The sequence below is a fragment of the Mobula hypostoma genome, chromosome 15, assembly GCF_963921235.1.
Source record: "Mobula hypostoma chromosome 15, sMobHyp1.1, whole genome shotgun sequence".
Taxonomy (NCBI): Eukaryota; Metazoa; Chordata; class Chondrichthyes; order Myliobatiformes; family Myliobatidae; genus Mobula; species Mobula hypostoma.
In genome coordinates this window covers 51,514,775-51,530,786 of record NC_086111.1, presented here as the reverse complement: position 1 = coordinate 51,530,786, position 16,012 = coordinate 51,514,775, and the positions used below count along the sequence as shown (strand labels likewise).

The 16,012-nt window shown below is 42.2% G+C and overlaps 1 protein-coding gene across 2 annotated transcripts in view; it reads right to left on the bottom strand.

The window, feature by feature from the left end:
• The window catches only part of LOC134357098 (uncharacterized), a 42,346-nt gene extending 27,520 nt beyond the window's left edge, over positions 1 to 14,826 (bottom strand). For both annotated transcript variants that reach the window (XM_063068404.1, XM_063068405.1), the window contains exon 1: positions 14,395 to 14,826. The gene's annotated coding sequence lies outside the window, so the exon portion shown is untranslated. The remainder of the gene's footprint in view (positions 1 to 14,394) is intronic.
• Positions 14,827 to 16,012: the final 1,186 nt, after the last annotated feature.

Here is a 16,012-nt window from a genome sequence, read left to right as displayed (position 1 = left end):
TTTACCTGTTTTGTATCAGTATAATACAGGGCATTCTGTTACTCAACTTTACATTGTGGTAACAAAACTATTAATATGAGCCAAAATGTTTTCATACTTGGGGATTTATAGACAGTGAGGCATTTCTACATCAGAATAGTCGGTACACCTGCTCGTTAATGCAAATATCTAATCAGCCAATCACGTGGCAGCAACTCTATGCCTAAAAGCCTGCAGACACGGCCAAGAGGTTCAGTTGTTGTTCTGACCAAGCATCAGAATGGGGAAGAAATGTGATTTAAGTGACTTTGATCACGGAATGATTGTTGGTGCCAGGCAGTGTGGTTTGAGTATCTCAGAAACTGCTGATCTCCTGGGGTTTTCATGCACAACAATCTCTAAAGTTTACAAAGAATAGTGCGAAGACCAAGAAAAAATCCAGTGAGCAGTGAGTGGTGGCTCTGTGGGCAAAATGCCCTGTGAATGAGAGAGGTCGGAGGAGATTGGCCAGACTGGTTCAAGCTGACAGGAAGACAACAGAAATGAAAATAGCCACATGTTACAGCAGTGGTGTGCAGAAAAGCCGTGGATGGACTACAGAAGCAGAAGACCACGAACGTACGCTCGGTGTCCACTTTATTAGGTACAGGTGGTAGTTAATAAATTGGCCTCTGAGTATATGTACACACTTGTATCTTGCTCCTTGTCTGGCCTTATCTCCTGCAAGAATAGGTTTCGAGGTCCAGACACACAGAATTCATGATGATTTGTTGACCAGAGTTTTCCATTGCTAGAGGACCATTACTTTACCCCATGTGGGCAGTTGATCATTGTTGAAGTTCATACTTGCAGCTCAGTGTAGCTTCTGGCAATGGGATTTGGGGGATGTTCAATGCTGAATACCATTTTCCTTTGCTCTTCCTGGTAAAGTAGTACTGCGTCTGGCACCAACTGAGTAAATAAATTAAACCTTTAATATTTAGATCATTTTGAAATCATTTTTGGAATCATTTTTAGCTAACATCATCCTGAAGGAAGAGACATTTTCAAGTTTTGTTCCAGTAATACAATGCTTTCTTTAGTGCCCCCCCAACAAAAAAAATTCAAGCTGGCAGATGTTAGGTGAAGCCAGGTGAGATGGAAGGTAGATGGGTGGGGGGTGGTGGTGGAGTGCAAAGCTGGGGGGTAATAGCTGAAAGAGGTAAAGGAATAAAGAAGAAGGAATCTGAAGGAAAGGAGAGTGGGCTGTGGGAGAAAGGGAAGGAGGAAGGGCCCCAAAAGGAGTGAGGTAATCAGCACATACCCTTCTCCAAGCCTAGGCACCCAAATTAACAAAGTTATCACCCCAGTGAATGAGTCAGCAGGAAAGCAAACACAGAGCCGTCGTCAACTGAAGAGCATCTGTAACTGCAGAGCACAAAGCAAAGATATCTGTTGTCTGTGACTCCCAGCTGTTGTCTGCAACTTGGCTCCATCCCTATAACAGCATGGTGTGATGCTGACCTCAGAAGATCATCCTGTAGAAGTGGCTTAAACGACGGTCATCCTCCCAATTACCTCATGTAGCACAAACTACACTCCAGCAGCTGCTGGACAAGGCCAGGCACTGATTCTCTCAGTTCTTGACTGCAGAGTTAAACCCGGTCCTAACATCTCCCTTGCCTCTAAAAATTTGAAGTGTATTTTAAGAATGTTTGTCATTCTTATCTGACACGCCACTGAAATGTCTTCCTTATCTTTATATTTTTCTTGTATTCAATTTCCCCACAAGCTCTACCCTACATTCATTTGCATCCTCAGTGAAGCCAACATTAAAGAAAGCCCTTGAAAGATTTAGTGCCAGCTATTCAACTGTATGTCTGAAATTGAATAACAACACAGAGCATTGTTCAGAGATTAGACCACTGTGTCCTTGGGCAGAGTTTAATTGTTATTTTGATAAAAAAAACTTGACATTTATTTATAATCCTAACTGATATGAATTCCCTTCCATTTTCTAAGACAAATATTCTTATAAATATGTGCTTGAGAAATAAAGCAATTAGCAAATAATGAGGTTATAGAGACATAATATTTCAATTGTCTTCCAATTGTAAGGTGCAGCTATTACCTGTATGATAATAAATAATCACTGCTATTTTTAAAGGCTAATTGCCTAATTATTTTACAAACAAGAGAAAACCTGCAAATGCTGGAAATCTGAGCAACACACACAAAATGCTGGAGGAACTCAGCAGGCCAGGCAGCATCTATGGAAAAGAGTACAGTCGACGTTTCCGGCTGAAACGTTGACTGTACTTTTTTCCAAAGATGCTGCCTGGCCTGCTGAGTTCCTCCAGCATTTTATGTGTGTGACCTAATTATTTTTCAAGTTTACACAAAAAAAAGTGAAGTCTTATAATCTAATACATTGTCTTCATGTGAATAAAATGTCTTATGTTTTACTTGGACTAATGAGCAGGAAGGTTGTATCATTCTCTCTTCCCAGTGCAGATTGTTCAAAATGCAACATGCCAATGGTTTCTGATCAGCAGGTCACTGAATCACAGGGTGGAGTTAGACAGCCACAGTCCTTAGTCATTTTGGAGCTGGACCTTGTTGGTTTTGGCATGAATGGCAAATTGTATTGAAAACAAAATTTACAATATGACAGCTTATACTCCATAGATACTGTCTCTAGTCAGTTGAAAAGTGGTTTTCTCTTACACAATTATGGATGAGGACATTGCTGACAAAGCTGAGCTTTATGCTCTCTCCCCTTACGTTGAAAAGTCTTTTCAACGCACTTCCTGAAGAAGATATTCTAAAGGTACGTGCCAGGATTGAAATCTATTGAACACAATTTAAAACAGTTACTACAGGGTCCCATAAGAAATCCAGAGTAACGCACACAAAATGCTGGAGGAACTCAGCAGATCAGGTAGCATCTACGGAGAGAAATAAAGAGTCAACATTTGGGATGAGGCCCTTTCAGCCCAAAATATCAACTCAATTCGTCTCCATAGAAGCTGCCTGACCTGCAGTGTGTGTGTGTGACTGTCAGGGTCTCTCTTGAATGTTGCACTATATGGCTCGTTATTCAATCTTTTCAAGGTAAATATAACACTACCTTCAAGATGCAATGTTGCACTCTTGCTGCTGCAAGCCAGACCCCATTGAGTGATTTGATTTTAGCTCAACTAATGTAAAACCTTATGGCACTAAAATACTTGGTATGTGGGGTGAGGAAGTCATGTGCCCTCGATCAGTGACTGAAAATGAGCATAAACTCTAAGGATCATCCCATGCAATCTGTCATTTCCTAGGAGCATTAAAGAGGAATCAAAGAACAAGACTTGTCACAAAATTGATTAGCTAAACATAACCTATTTGTCTTTCTGAAATTTGAGAAGAGGGTTTAATACCTGAGTGTTTCATACATGAAGAAACCTGTTGGTAAGAGTCAGACTAGAAACTTACAGCCTCAAGAATAAAAAAAAAGAAAACAACTTAGTTGCTCTCTGCCCTTCATAGGTCTCATAGTGTCTCACAGACAATGAGTTATTTGCAAATGTAGTCACTATGGTTATGTAACCAAGTTAAGGCAGTCAATTTATAAAATTCACACAGTTAAAAAAGCAAATCTGATCAGTTTGGGTACATTAGATTAACTATCATGATCACTTTCAAGTATTTCCCCAGGATTCTGAACTAACAAAGGAATCGTACTTTAATAATTAATTTAAAACATTGATTTTCCCAAGACAGTCAGAAACACAGTGAAATATCAGCCTTCTGCAAGACTTTCTGACACCTTCCAATGTAGAAAGAGACTCATTTTTGAAGGAATCCAAGCTCAATTGTTCAGCTAAAATGTTCCCTCATGAATACCTCAGCTGGGAATGCAGCCATTTTCCAATTATGGCAAGGCAACTATTTACTGCTGAATTGAAATTCCCAATATTGTTACAGGTGAAGAAAGCTTTACAGTTTAGCTTCCATCTACAAAAGTTCCATGCTTTCCAATATTAGTTCTTTCTTTAAAGGTTCCAGAGTTTCTGCATCTTTTGCTTTCCCTTAATATTTTTGCCTACTTCTAGGATGCTTGGGTCTCTTTTGGTTTTATCCTTAGCTCATTTGGCACCATTATGGAAATGACACCACAACAGATTAAATTACTATATGTAATCCAAAAACCTGGATAAATAATCTGGAGATGTGTTCAAATCCCTTCACATTGGAATTTAAGAGTTCAAATCCCATTACAGCTGTTGGGATAGTTAAATACAGTCAATTAAGTTATCTGTAACACAAAGCCAACAATTATGACTTGTAATAAAATCCCACCAGCATCATTAAAATCCTCGAGGAAAGGAAACCTTATGTCCTTAACCACTTAGGACTACATCTGACCCGAGACCAAAAGGAATGTGGCTGGCTGATAAATGCTCTCACGAATGACTTACATAGTAAATCACTCAATCAAGGAGAAAAAAAAAGACGGTGAAATATTAAGAGTGAAAGAAAAACTGGCAGTAAATGCGAGTCCTGGCAGTGAGACTGGTGCCCTATGAGTAAATGTTTAAAACCCAGGGATTGCATAGGTCATTCTGTTATTTTCTCCTGGGTTTTACAAAGAGCTCTGGTATCTCTAGATTAGGTTGGGAGGGGACCAACTTGGGTCCATCATCCTCCTGCTCTTGGTAAAGTGAGTCCAGCTGGAAATTGTGTAAATGAAAAGGAGCAGGCACGGATTCAAGCAGTATAATCCACTGCCAAGCTGCCTGTCACCACTGTAAGGCTGATTACATAACCAGAGTGCCTGCGCTGATGAAAACATGTCATTTCAGGACCAAGGAAGAAAAGTTTCCAGTGTAGTAAATCCCTTCTGAAACCACTTTGAAGATTTGAGCTCTGGACACACATCCTCAGTTGTATTAACCGTGCTGTTCTCAGTGAATATGTAACGATCGGTCACCCCGATCAGCGCAGAAGCTGTTAGTTCCACAATTCATACAGAGACCGGTGATCAACAGCTTTTTGCAACTGTAATTAAGATTGTTATATCAATTCCTAAAGAAAAAATACGAGCTTTTCTACCTTGCCTGCTCTGTGTTAGATATTCCATTTCCTTGGTTGAATGTCTGTACATGGTGCTCAACTCCCAATGCAGCGCATTAAGTTTTACTTTCTCGCAGTCTGGCCGAACATCAAATATACTAGCCATCCGTTTTGTTTTCATTCCCAATATTCACCATATTGTATTTAGCTTTTCCTACACACATTCGATGTTTTCTTTCATAAACTTTATCTATCAGTGAAGATAATATTGATCTTCTGAATTCAAGTTATCTATGTGATTCAGAAAGAGAGAGAGAAACGACCAATAGAGCCAACCCTTGTGCTAGTCTCCTAATCTGTTCACTTTCTTAGAGATACAGAACCATAGAAAAGTACAGTACAGTAATTGACCCTTCAGCCCATCTAGTCCATGCTAAACCATTTAAACTGTCTTTTCCCATCAACCTGCACAGAAACCATGGTCCACCATACCACTACCATCCATGTATCTATCCAAACTTCTCTTAAATGCTCAAATCGAGCTCACATGCACCACTTGCTCTGACTGCTCATTCCACACTCTTACAGCCCTCTGAGTGAAAAAGTTTCCCCTCATGTTCCCCTTAAACTTTTCACTTTTTTACCCCTGACCTCCAGATGTAGTCCCACCCAACCTTAGTGGAAAAAGCCTGCTTGTATTTACCCTATCAAAATCCCTCAAAATTTTGTATATCTCTATCAAATCTCCCCTCAATCTTCTACATTCCAAGAATAAAGCCCTAATCTATTCAATCTTTCCATACAGCTCAGATCCTCCAGACCCAGCAATAGCCTTGTAAATTTTCTCTGTACTCTTTCAAACTGTTTTGCACCTTTCCTGTAGGTAGGTGACCAAAACTGGACACAATACTCCAAATTAGGCCTCACCAATGTCTTACACAATTTCAACATTACATCCCAACTTCTGTACCCAATACATTGATTTATGAAGGCCAATATGCTAAAAGCTTTCTTTATCAACCTGTGACACCACTTTCGACAAATTATGGACCTGTATATCCCAGATCCCTTTATTCTACCACACCCCTCAGTGCCCTACCATTTACTGCGTAAGACTTACCTGGTTGGTCCTACCAAAATGCAATCCATCGCACTTGTCTGCATTAAATTCCATCTGCCATTTTTAAGTCTATTTTTCCGGCTGGTCCAGATCTGCTGCAAGCCACGATAGCCTTCCTTGCTATCCACTACACCCCCGATCTTGGTGTCATCTGCAAATTTGCTGAACCAGTTCACTACATTATCAGCCAGATCATTGAAAGAGATGCCAAACAACAATGGATCCAGCACTGATCCCTGTGGTACACCACCAGACCTCCATTCAGACAGCCAACCCTCTGGCTTCTCCCACAAAGCCAATGTCTAACCCAATTTACTCCCTCATTTTGAATGCTGAACAACTGAACCTTTTTGACCAACCCCACCCCCCACCCCCCCATGTGGGATCTTGTCAATTGACTTGCTAAAGTCCATGTAGACAACATTCACTTACTTGCCTTCATCAACTTTACTGGAACCTAACTAGCTTGAAAATCTTTGTAAGATTGGTTAGACATGACCTATCATGCACAAAGCCATGCTGACTATCCTTAATCAGTCCATGTCCATCATATATCCAGTCCCTAAGAATAACTTCCAATAACTTTCCCACTACTATAAGGCTCACATATATCAGGCTCACATGCCTATAATTTCCTGGTTTATTTTTAGATCCTTTCTTAAACAGCAGAACAACGCTGGCTATCCTCCAATCCCCGGCACCTCAGTGGATAATTTAAATATCTCTGCTAGGGCCCCAGCAATTTCTGCAGTTGCCTCCCAAAGGGTCCAAGGGAACACCTGTCAGACCATTGGGATTTATCCACCCTGCTTTGCCTCAAGACAGCAAATACCTTCTCTTCTGTAATCTGTGTAGACTCCATGAAGTTGATGTCATTTTGCCTTACTTCTAAGTACCCTTTGTCAATCTCCTGAGTAAATACAGATGCAAGAAAAATGCATTTAAGATCTCCCCCATCTTTTCTGGCTCCACACATATAACCATATAACAATTACAGCAAGGAAACAGGCCATCTCGGCCCTTCTAGTCCGTGCCAAACTCTTACCCTATCCTAGTCCCACCGACCTGCACTCAGCCCATAACCCTCCATTCCTTTCCTGTCCATATATCTATCCAATTTAATTTTAAACGACAACATAGAACCTGCCTCAACCACTTCTGCTGGAAGCTCATTCCACACAGCTACCACTCTCTGAGTAAAGAAGTTCCCCCTCATATTACCCCTAAACTTTTGTCCTCTAATTCTCAACCCATATCCTCTTGATATAGATTACATAGATTACTATTCTGAATTCCAGGGGACCAATTTTGTCCATTGCAATCTTTTTGCTCTAAATATATCTGTTGAATCCCTTAGGATTCTCCTTCACCTTGTCTGCTAGAGCAACCTCATGCTGCCTTTTAGCCTTCTTGATTTCTTTCTTAAGTATTCTCTTGCATTTCTTATACTGCACAAGCACCTCATTTGTTCCTACCTGCCTATACCTGCAATGCACCTCCTATTTTTCTTAACCAGGGCCTCAATACCTCTTGAAAACCAAGGTTCCCTACACCTGTTATCTGTACCTTTTATTCTGACAGGCACATACAAGTTTTGTACTCTCAAAATTTCACCTTTGAAGGACTCCCACTTACCAAGTACGTTTTTGTTAGAAAACAGCCTGTCCCAATACACACTTGCCATATCCTTTCTGATACCATCAAAATTGGCCTTTCTCCAATTTAGAATCACAACCAACGGACCAGACCTATCTTTTTGCATAATTACTTTGAAACTAATGGCATTGTGATCACTAGATGCAAAGTTTCTCCTACACAAACTTCTGTCGCCTGCCCTGGCTCATTCCCTAATAGCAGATCAAGTATCACACACTCTCTCATTGGGACATCTACATACTGTTTAAGAAAAGTTTCCTGAACATATTTGACAAAACTCTATCCCATCTAGTCATTTTACATTATGGGAGTCCCACTCAATATGTGGAAAGTTAAAATCACCAACTATATCAACCTTACGATTCTTGCAACTGTCTGCGATCTCTCTACAAATTTGTTCCTCTAGATCCCTCAAGTTGTTGGGTGGTCTGTGATGTAGCCCCATTAATGTGGTTGCACCTTTAACCACACCTCACTAGATGTGTTCTCCAATCTCTGCTGAATGAGAGCTGCTATGACATTTCCCTTAACCAGCAACACCCCACCTTAATCCCTCCCACTCTGTCTAAAACAACAGAACCCCAGAAAATTCAGCCACCAGTCCTACCCCTCCTGCAACCAAGTTTCACTAATGGCTACAGTATGATCAGTCCCAGTGTTAAGCTCTGAGCTCATCCACCTTTCCTATGATACTTCTTGCATTGAAATCTATGCAGCTCAGGACATTAGTCGCACCATGCTCAACCTTTTGATTCTTGAGGTCTTAACAACATTCGTCTCTACAATACCATCTGTTCCAGCACTCCGGTTCTCACCCCACTGCAATTCTAATTTAAACAGCAACCCCCCACAACCCACCCCCACCATGCAGCCCTAGCAAACCTTCCCGCTAGGACATTAGTCCCACTCCAGTTCAGATCATCTCCCCTGTACAGGTCCCACATTCCCTGGAAGAGAGCCCAATGATCCAAAAATCTTATGCCTTCCCTCCTACACCAACTCCTTGGCCATATGTTAAACACTTTGGTCTTCCTATTTCTGGCCTCATTAGCACATGGTATGGGTAGCAATCCTGAGATCACAACCCTGGAGGTCCCGTCCTTTATCCTAGCACCTAATTCCCTGAACTCACTTTGCAGAGCCTCGTCACTCTTCCTACCTATGTCATTGGTACCTACATGGACCATGACCTCTGGCCGTTAACCCTTTCACTTAGGAATGCTGAGGACTCGATCCGAGGTATCCCAGACCCTGGCATTCAGGAGGCAACATACCATCTGGGAATCTCGTTCTCATCCACAGAACCAACTTTCTGTTCCCCTAATTAACAAATCCCCTATCAAAAACAGCTACCTCTTCTTCCACCCACCCCACCTTCCTTTCTGAGTCACAGAGCTGGGCTCGGTGCCAGAGACCTGACCATTATGATTTTCCTCTGCTAGGTCACCCCTCTCCAACAGTATCCAAAGTGGACTTGTTGTTGAGGGGGATGGCCACAGGGGTACTCTGCACTGGCTGTTTAACCCCTTTCTCCTTCCTAACTGTCACCCAGTTTCCTGTGTCCTGCACCTTGGATGTAACTACCTCTCTATATATCCGATCTATCACCCCTTCAACCTCCTGAATGATCCAGAGTTCATCCAGTTCCAGCCTCAGCTTCTTAATGCGGAGTGTTAGAAGCTGCAGCTGGATGCACTTCTCGCAGTTGTAGTTGTCAGGGACACTGGGGGTCTCCTTGCCTTCCCACATCCCAAATGAGGAGCGTTTCACTATCCTGCCTGGCAGCTCCACTGTTCCTAACTCAGCACTATAACCATATAACAATTACAGTACGGAAACAGGCCATCTTGGCCCTTCTAGTCTGTGCCGAACTCTTACTCTCACCTAGTCCCACCAACCTGCACTCAGCCCATAACCCTCTGTTCCTTTCCTGTCCATATAGCTGTCCAATTTAACTTTAAACAACAACATCGAACCTGCCTCAACCACTTCTGCTGGAAGTTCGTTCCACACAGCTACCACTCTCTGAGTAAGGAAGTTCCCCCTCATGTTACCCCAAAACTTTTGCCCTTTAACTCTCAACTCATATCCTCTTGTTTGAATCCCCCCCCACTCTCAATGGAAAAAGCCTATCCACGTCAACTCTATCTACCCCCCTCATAATTTTAGATACCTCTATCAAGTCCCCCCTCAACTTTCTACACTCCAAAGAATAAAGACCTACCTTGTTCAACCTTTCTCTGTAACTTAGGTGACGAAACCCAGGTAACATTCTAGTAAATCATTTCTATAAAGAAGGAAAACCAATAAACTGTGTGTGAGAAAAATAACTCTCCCTACTGCTTTGTTTTTGCCTTCTCTAACTGAAGCCCTGAAGAGCTCAAGTCTCAAAAACCCCATACTAACTCTGACCACTCCAAGGATGGCTGCTCCACTGGCCCCTGCCTTACCTTACTTTGTTCTTGTCAATCAATTCTAGGCGCTGCTCATAACATGCTGAAGGAACTCAGCAGGTTGGGCAGCATCCGTGGAAACGATCAGTCAACGTTTCGGGCCGGAACCCTTCGTCAGGACTCCTAAGCGCTGATTGGCTGCCATTAAAAGCACCAAACTACCACGAATTGCTGGTTTTCCTGTTCAATCAGTGAACCTAAGTAAACTATGTTTTCTCAGGCTTCTGATCAGTTGTCATAACAAGCTTTTCCTGTCCTACCCACTTCAAAGATTTCACTTCTATTTCTTTAAGCTTAAAGGGAATCTCTGAGACCTTTACCAACCGTTTTATTTAAAAGAATTTTTGGGAACCACTGAGTCCCAGTATTTAGTTACTTTCTTCACAGAAGTGTCTCTCTTACAATATAATATTATTATTTTGTACAGGGATGTGTTTGGCTGTAAAATCTATAATTTTCTATTTCACTGAACTCACTTCACTTGCGTACAAAATCTCCAGGTAAGTGTTGGTATAAGATGCAACATTATTACATATTTAAGCTGAATCCTGAACTACAGTACAAGTGATGAATATATTTCATTTTATTTCTGCAACAATATTGCATAGTCAACCTAACTTGCTCTTCCAATAAGTTTAGGCACATTGCATAAAGAAATTATGCTCCAAATCGGTAAAGGCTTTAATCTCACAGAATTAAATGTTAAATTCCAGTCATCATACTTTGAGGGATTTTTTTCTGCTGACTGAAGTCTTCCATGAAAGAAATCCTTCTAGTTTTCCATTATCACTTTATAATTTCATCAAGTAAACCATGCTGAGATTGCCCTGGTAGTAATAATAGTAAAGAATGTCTAAGCAGAACAGATTTTCTTTTTCTCAGATCAGTTTTGATAATTCTTGCAAGAGCTACAGAAAGTCCAGTCCATCGCAGGAAAAGCCTCCCCACCATTGAGTACATCTATGTGGAGAGACCCCATAAGAAAGCAGCATCTTTCATCAAAGGCCCCCACCATCCAGCCCATCTCACTGGTGCCATTGGGAAGAAAGTACTAAAACTTTAGGTCAAACAACACCAGGTTCAGGAACAGTTACTACCTTACAACCACCGGCTCCAGAACTGACATAGATAACTTCACTCACCACTACTCTGAACTGATTCTGCAACCTACAGACTCACTTTCAAGTCTCTTTACAACTCTTGTTCTCAGCATTATTTCTTTATTTGCAGTTTGCCTTCTTTTGCACATTGATTGTCTGTCAGTCTTTGTTTTTATAGTCTTTTTTTTGTAAATTCTATTGAATTTTTTAATTTCCCTGCAATAAAATGAATGTCAAGATAGTGTTTGGTAAAGTATACGTAACTTTGATAATAAATTAACTTTGCATTTAAAAATTACTTTGAATTATTGTATGTAAGGCTGCAGCACTCGTTTTTTCCTGAACACTCCTTTTTCCTGTTCCATATTTGTTGATGCCTTCAAGAGTCAATCCAGTTCTTAATGATCCTTCCACGATGCACTTGATTATAGCCACACCAGCCTCAAATTGCATTTGGAGTAAGCTATACTTCCTGCCTAAAGTAATCTTTTGCTGGGATTGCATAAACAAAGGAACCAGATTGTTCAGCACATAAACACAGGCATACCTTAAATGGCCTAGATGATCATTCTCTTGATTTTTAACTATCCTGCTTCTGATTCCAATTTTGTAAACTGCAATTCAAATGATTTTCATAACTCTCTTTCACAATCTAGCTCTTGACCTGAAGAGAGTTAATGTATTGTTTGACGTTTTGACACTTGAGATGAGCTAGGTTTTCTCATTTCTCTGAAGACACAATTCTCCATGTACAGCACTATGTGCAGTAGTGTGGTATAGTTGAGTAATTTATGTACTTACAAATATTGAAAGACATTACAAAAACAGAAATTCTGGAAACACAGAAGGTCAGGCAGCATCTGTGTTTACCATCATAAGTCAAGATTTTTTCTTCCTGGCCCACTATTTTTGTGACAAATGATGAATGTTTCATTACAAACAGAAAATATGTTGTGTGTAACACACACAAAATGCTGGAGGAACTCAGCAGGCCAGGCAGCATCTGTGGAAAAAAGTACAGTCCACTTTTCAGGCCAAAACCCTTCGGCAGAACTGACTACTTGGCCTGCTGAGTTCCTCCAGCATTTTGTGTGCACAGCTTGGATTTCCAGATCTGCAGATGCTCTCCTGTTTGAAGATGTTGTGGGTAATGTTCTCCAATATATCGATAGAAAACATATCCTGTTTGCTGGCACGGTTTTTGAGAGCAGAAAAATAATACATAATTTTAATTTTGAATCACTTGATTCAAAATGTATATATCAAAGAAATTTCAAAAGTCATCTTCTTATAAAGACCATAAAATTCTATTGCTATTATTGTACTATTTATACTGTTAATTCATTTTGACAAGAAAGCTTAATAATTACTCTTCACAATCACAGATAATCAGTTTATTACTCCCCATCTTCTGATTTACTGCTCAGTGCTTAATGTTTTCCTCTATTTTACCATGTGTATAACATTATTCAGGTGACAGGGTGGAGATACATCTCTACCAATGGAAGTGTACAATGCTCCTTCCCTCCACTAACCTGCAGGTCATCCTTGGGCAAGGTGTAGCCCAAGGTACAGGACCTGTTTAGACCCCTGATCAGAGTCACATGAAGCCAGGGGAGCAGGTGGCAGCTGGTCATATCAGCAGCAGGTACACATCACAAGTTTTGGTTATGCAACCACTGACACCAGGCAGACAATCTCCAAAGACTATTGACAATGGCTGGGGCCATCCAACTTGCAAAGACGCTGCCCAGAAGAAGAAAATGGCAAACCACTTCTGTAGAAAGATTTGTCAAGAACAATCATGGTCATGGAAAGACCATGATTGCCCATGTCATATGACACAGCACATAATGAACAGATGATAACAATGAAAGAATATTATACCAATATCACATGCAATAATTTCTGGACACCAGAATTGCAAAGCTGTAACAGAAAACAACAATCTCTTCATTTTAGTTAGGCTCAATATAATAGCTCCCAGCCCAGGTTAGTGGTCCAGTTCCCTTGTCAGCCCGCACCGGGGTGCTGCGGGTAGTGCAGTTGATTTACAGCCCCAATGACCAGGGTTCAGTTTTGGCTGCAGTGCTGTCTGGGTGGAGTTTTGCATGTTCTCTCTGTGGCTAACTGGCTTTTTCTCTGGTGCTCTATTTTACTCCCACATTCCAAAGCCATGGTGGCTGTTTGGTTAATTGGGTGAGAGACTAGGTTAGAGACACAAGTGGACAGCGTTACTGACAGGTCTCTGGGCCAGCATAAACCCTTCAGGCAGAAAGGTGTTGCCATGCAGAAAGGAAATGTGAAAATATGAAAAATAATCAGGTATTGTTTGGACATTTAAAGTATGAACATATGTATACAAACGAGTACACAAAGTGATGCGTTTTGGGGAGAAAAATTACAAGAATAATAAATCTGTGCAAAAACACGTTCAGCTTCAAGACCTACTAACCCAAGTCTGCCAGCTTTTGCCTCAGAGTGAGCCCCTTCACCAAGCGAGTAACAACTACCCCACCGCCTGAAATGGAGTGAACGTTCGGAGGAAAGGTTTGATTTTTAAAGTCAGTAGTTAAGTTAGTTTCCTCCCGAGAGCGGATAGTTTTGCTGATCCAGTTAAACGACCTGAGCAATATCCCCTTAATATTTGGACATATAAAATATAATTGCTAAATGTCTTAAATCCCAGGCGGAAACAAAAAGCCTTCAGCACTCCAGTGCTGAAGGCTCTCTGACCCCAGATTGCAAAGCGTCGAATCAGACACGTTGCAAAGCCTGGCGCACCTGCATTTCGCATGTGTCAGTGGTATTTGAAACTCTAGCACTACGCTCCCATAACACGGAAACTGGCCATTCGGCCCCTCGAGCTGGGAACACTCTTCCATATTAATCCCAACGCGTCCTGGGCGGGAGTCACTGGGAACCCAGATCTGAGGAAAGATTCCTGGCCGATGCCGGTTGCCTTCGACGATCAATACACGACCGTTCCACAACCCGACTGAATCCTGCGGTCTGGACTCTCGACCATACAAACATACCTACTCACCGATTTATCGCCGACCCTGCGGTGTGGCCCTGGGGGCGAGCGGGTGATCTCGGTGTCTGGCAGTACCCGGGGCCGGGGCCGGGGCTGGGGCTGGGGCTGGGGCCGTTGCCGCGTCGGGGCGAGCAGCAGTGGGCAGCCGCCAAGGAAGCCGCTCTGTCTCCGGGGCGGGAGGGCTTCCCAATGAACAGTAAAGGCAGAGTCAACGATGCGAAATTTTTGGGTAGATGCGATAAAGCCAAGCAGCTCCAGGCTGCAGTCTAATGGAGTGTAATTAACGTGGGAAGGTCCCAATGGGAGAGTTGCTGCTTTGCCAGCGTGTGCATCGCAGTTCCCTAAGAGCTGTCGCCACTGCAGTTACTTTGCCTTTATCAGCGCGGCGAGAGGAGAGTGGAATGCACTTTTAATGAAGTTCCGTAGGAGAGAGATTTTGGAGCCAGAATCCATATTCGGTGTTAACAGGATATTAAATAGTGTATTGTGAAAAAAACACGTGTGTTGATGACTGGAATTCAGCCAGTTATCAGTCTTGATAATAGTTATTACTAAAGGTGTTTTTTTTTTGTTTAACATCACCAGTCATCCCGTAAGCACATAGCACATTCCCCAATACGAGTGTATCCCAGGGCGCAGACTGGGTTGTTGAACGGAAACCCTTTCAGAATACAGAAGTATTTCTGGGACAAGGAGTCCAGACATGTGCCCCACCTTTCCTCCCAAAGGAGCTTGGAGTCTTATTGGACAAGAAGTTCTGTAAGTATTCTTTGGTGACTCAAGGGCATGACCTGCTTTCCTCAAAGAGGGGATCACTCCTGGCCCTGGTGGATTTGAAGCCCCTTCTCATCAGTAAGGCTGGAATCTAGTTCCTTCGGGTGCTATGGCTTCAAGGGAGCTTCCACACTGGGCGTACACGCAGACCACCAGGCAATGGTCACCAGTCTCTCAGAGAAAGTTAAAGGTAGATTGTCTTGCAACTTCCGAGTCTGGACAGTTCTGCAGAACCTAATGTCCGTCCCTGGCAATAGATCTTTGACGACTGGTCCATTGCTGCCAGCAGGAATCCTGAGAGATAAGGAAGCCCAGTCTAAACTCTGCTTCAATGCCTTCAGAGAGAAAAAAATGTGACTTGCAAACACTTTTGAGCTGTGTTGGAATCATCTCTCTCTTAAGGTCGACCAGTTAAACTGATCGACAGCAGAATGCATACACAGTGCACACTGCAGCTACACAATACCCGAAACTGAACGTAGAGGAGCGACTGACAGAGGTACAGCATTGCTGTACTGGTAACCCAGGCTCAGTCCTGGACCCTGGTGCTGTCTGTGTGGAGTTTGCACATTCTCCCTGTGACCGCAAAGATTTTCTCCAGGTTCTCTAAGAGGTGCAGGTTTGCAGGCTCATTGGCCACTATGTGAACTGAGGGGCAGAAACTTTGGAAAGAGTTTATAGGAAGGGTGGGAGAATGTAATGGGTTCAGGATTAGTGTAAAAAAATGGGTGATAGTTTGTGTGGAATTGGAGGAACAAAGGGCCTGGTTCTGTTTTTAAAAACGCAAACAACAGGAATTCTGCAGATGCTGGAAATTCAAGCGACACACATCAAAGTTGCTGGTGAATGCAGT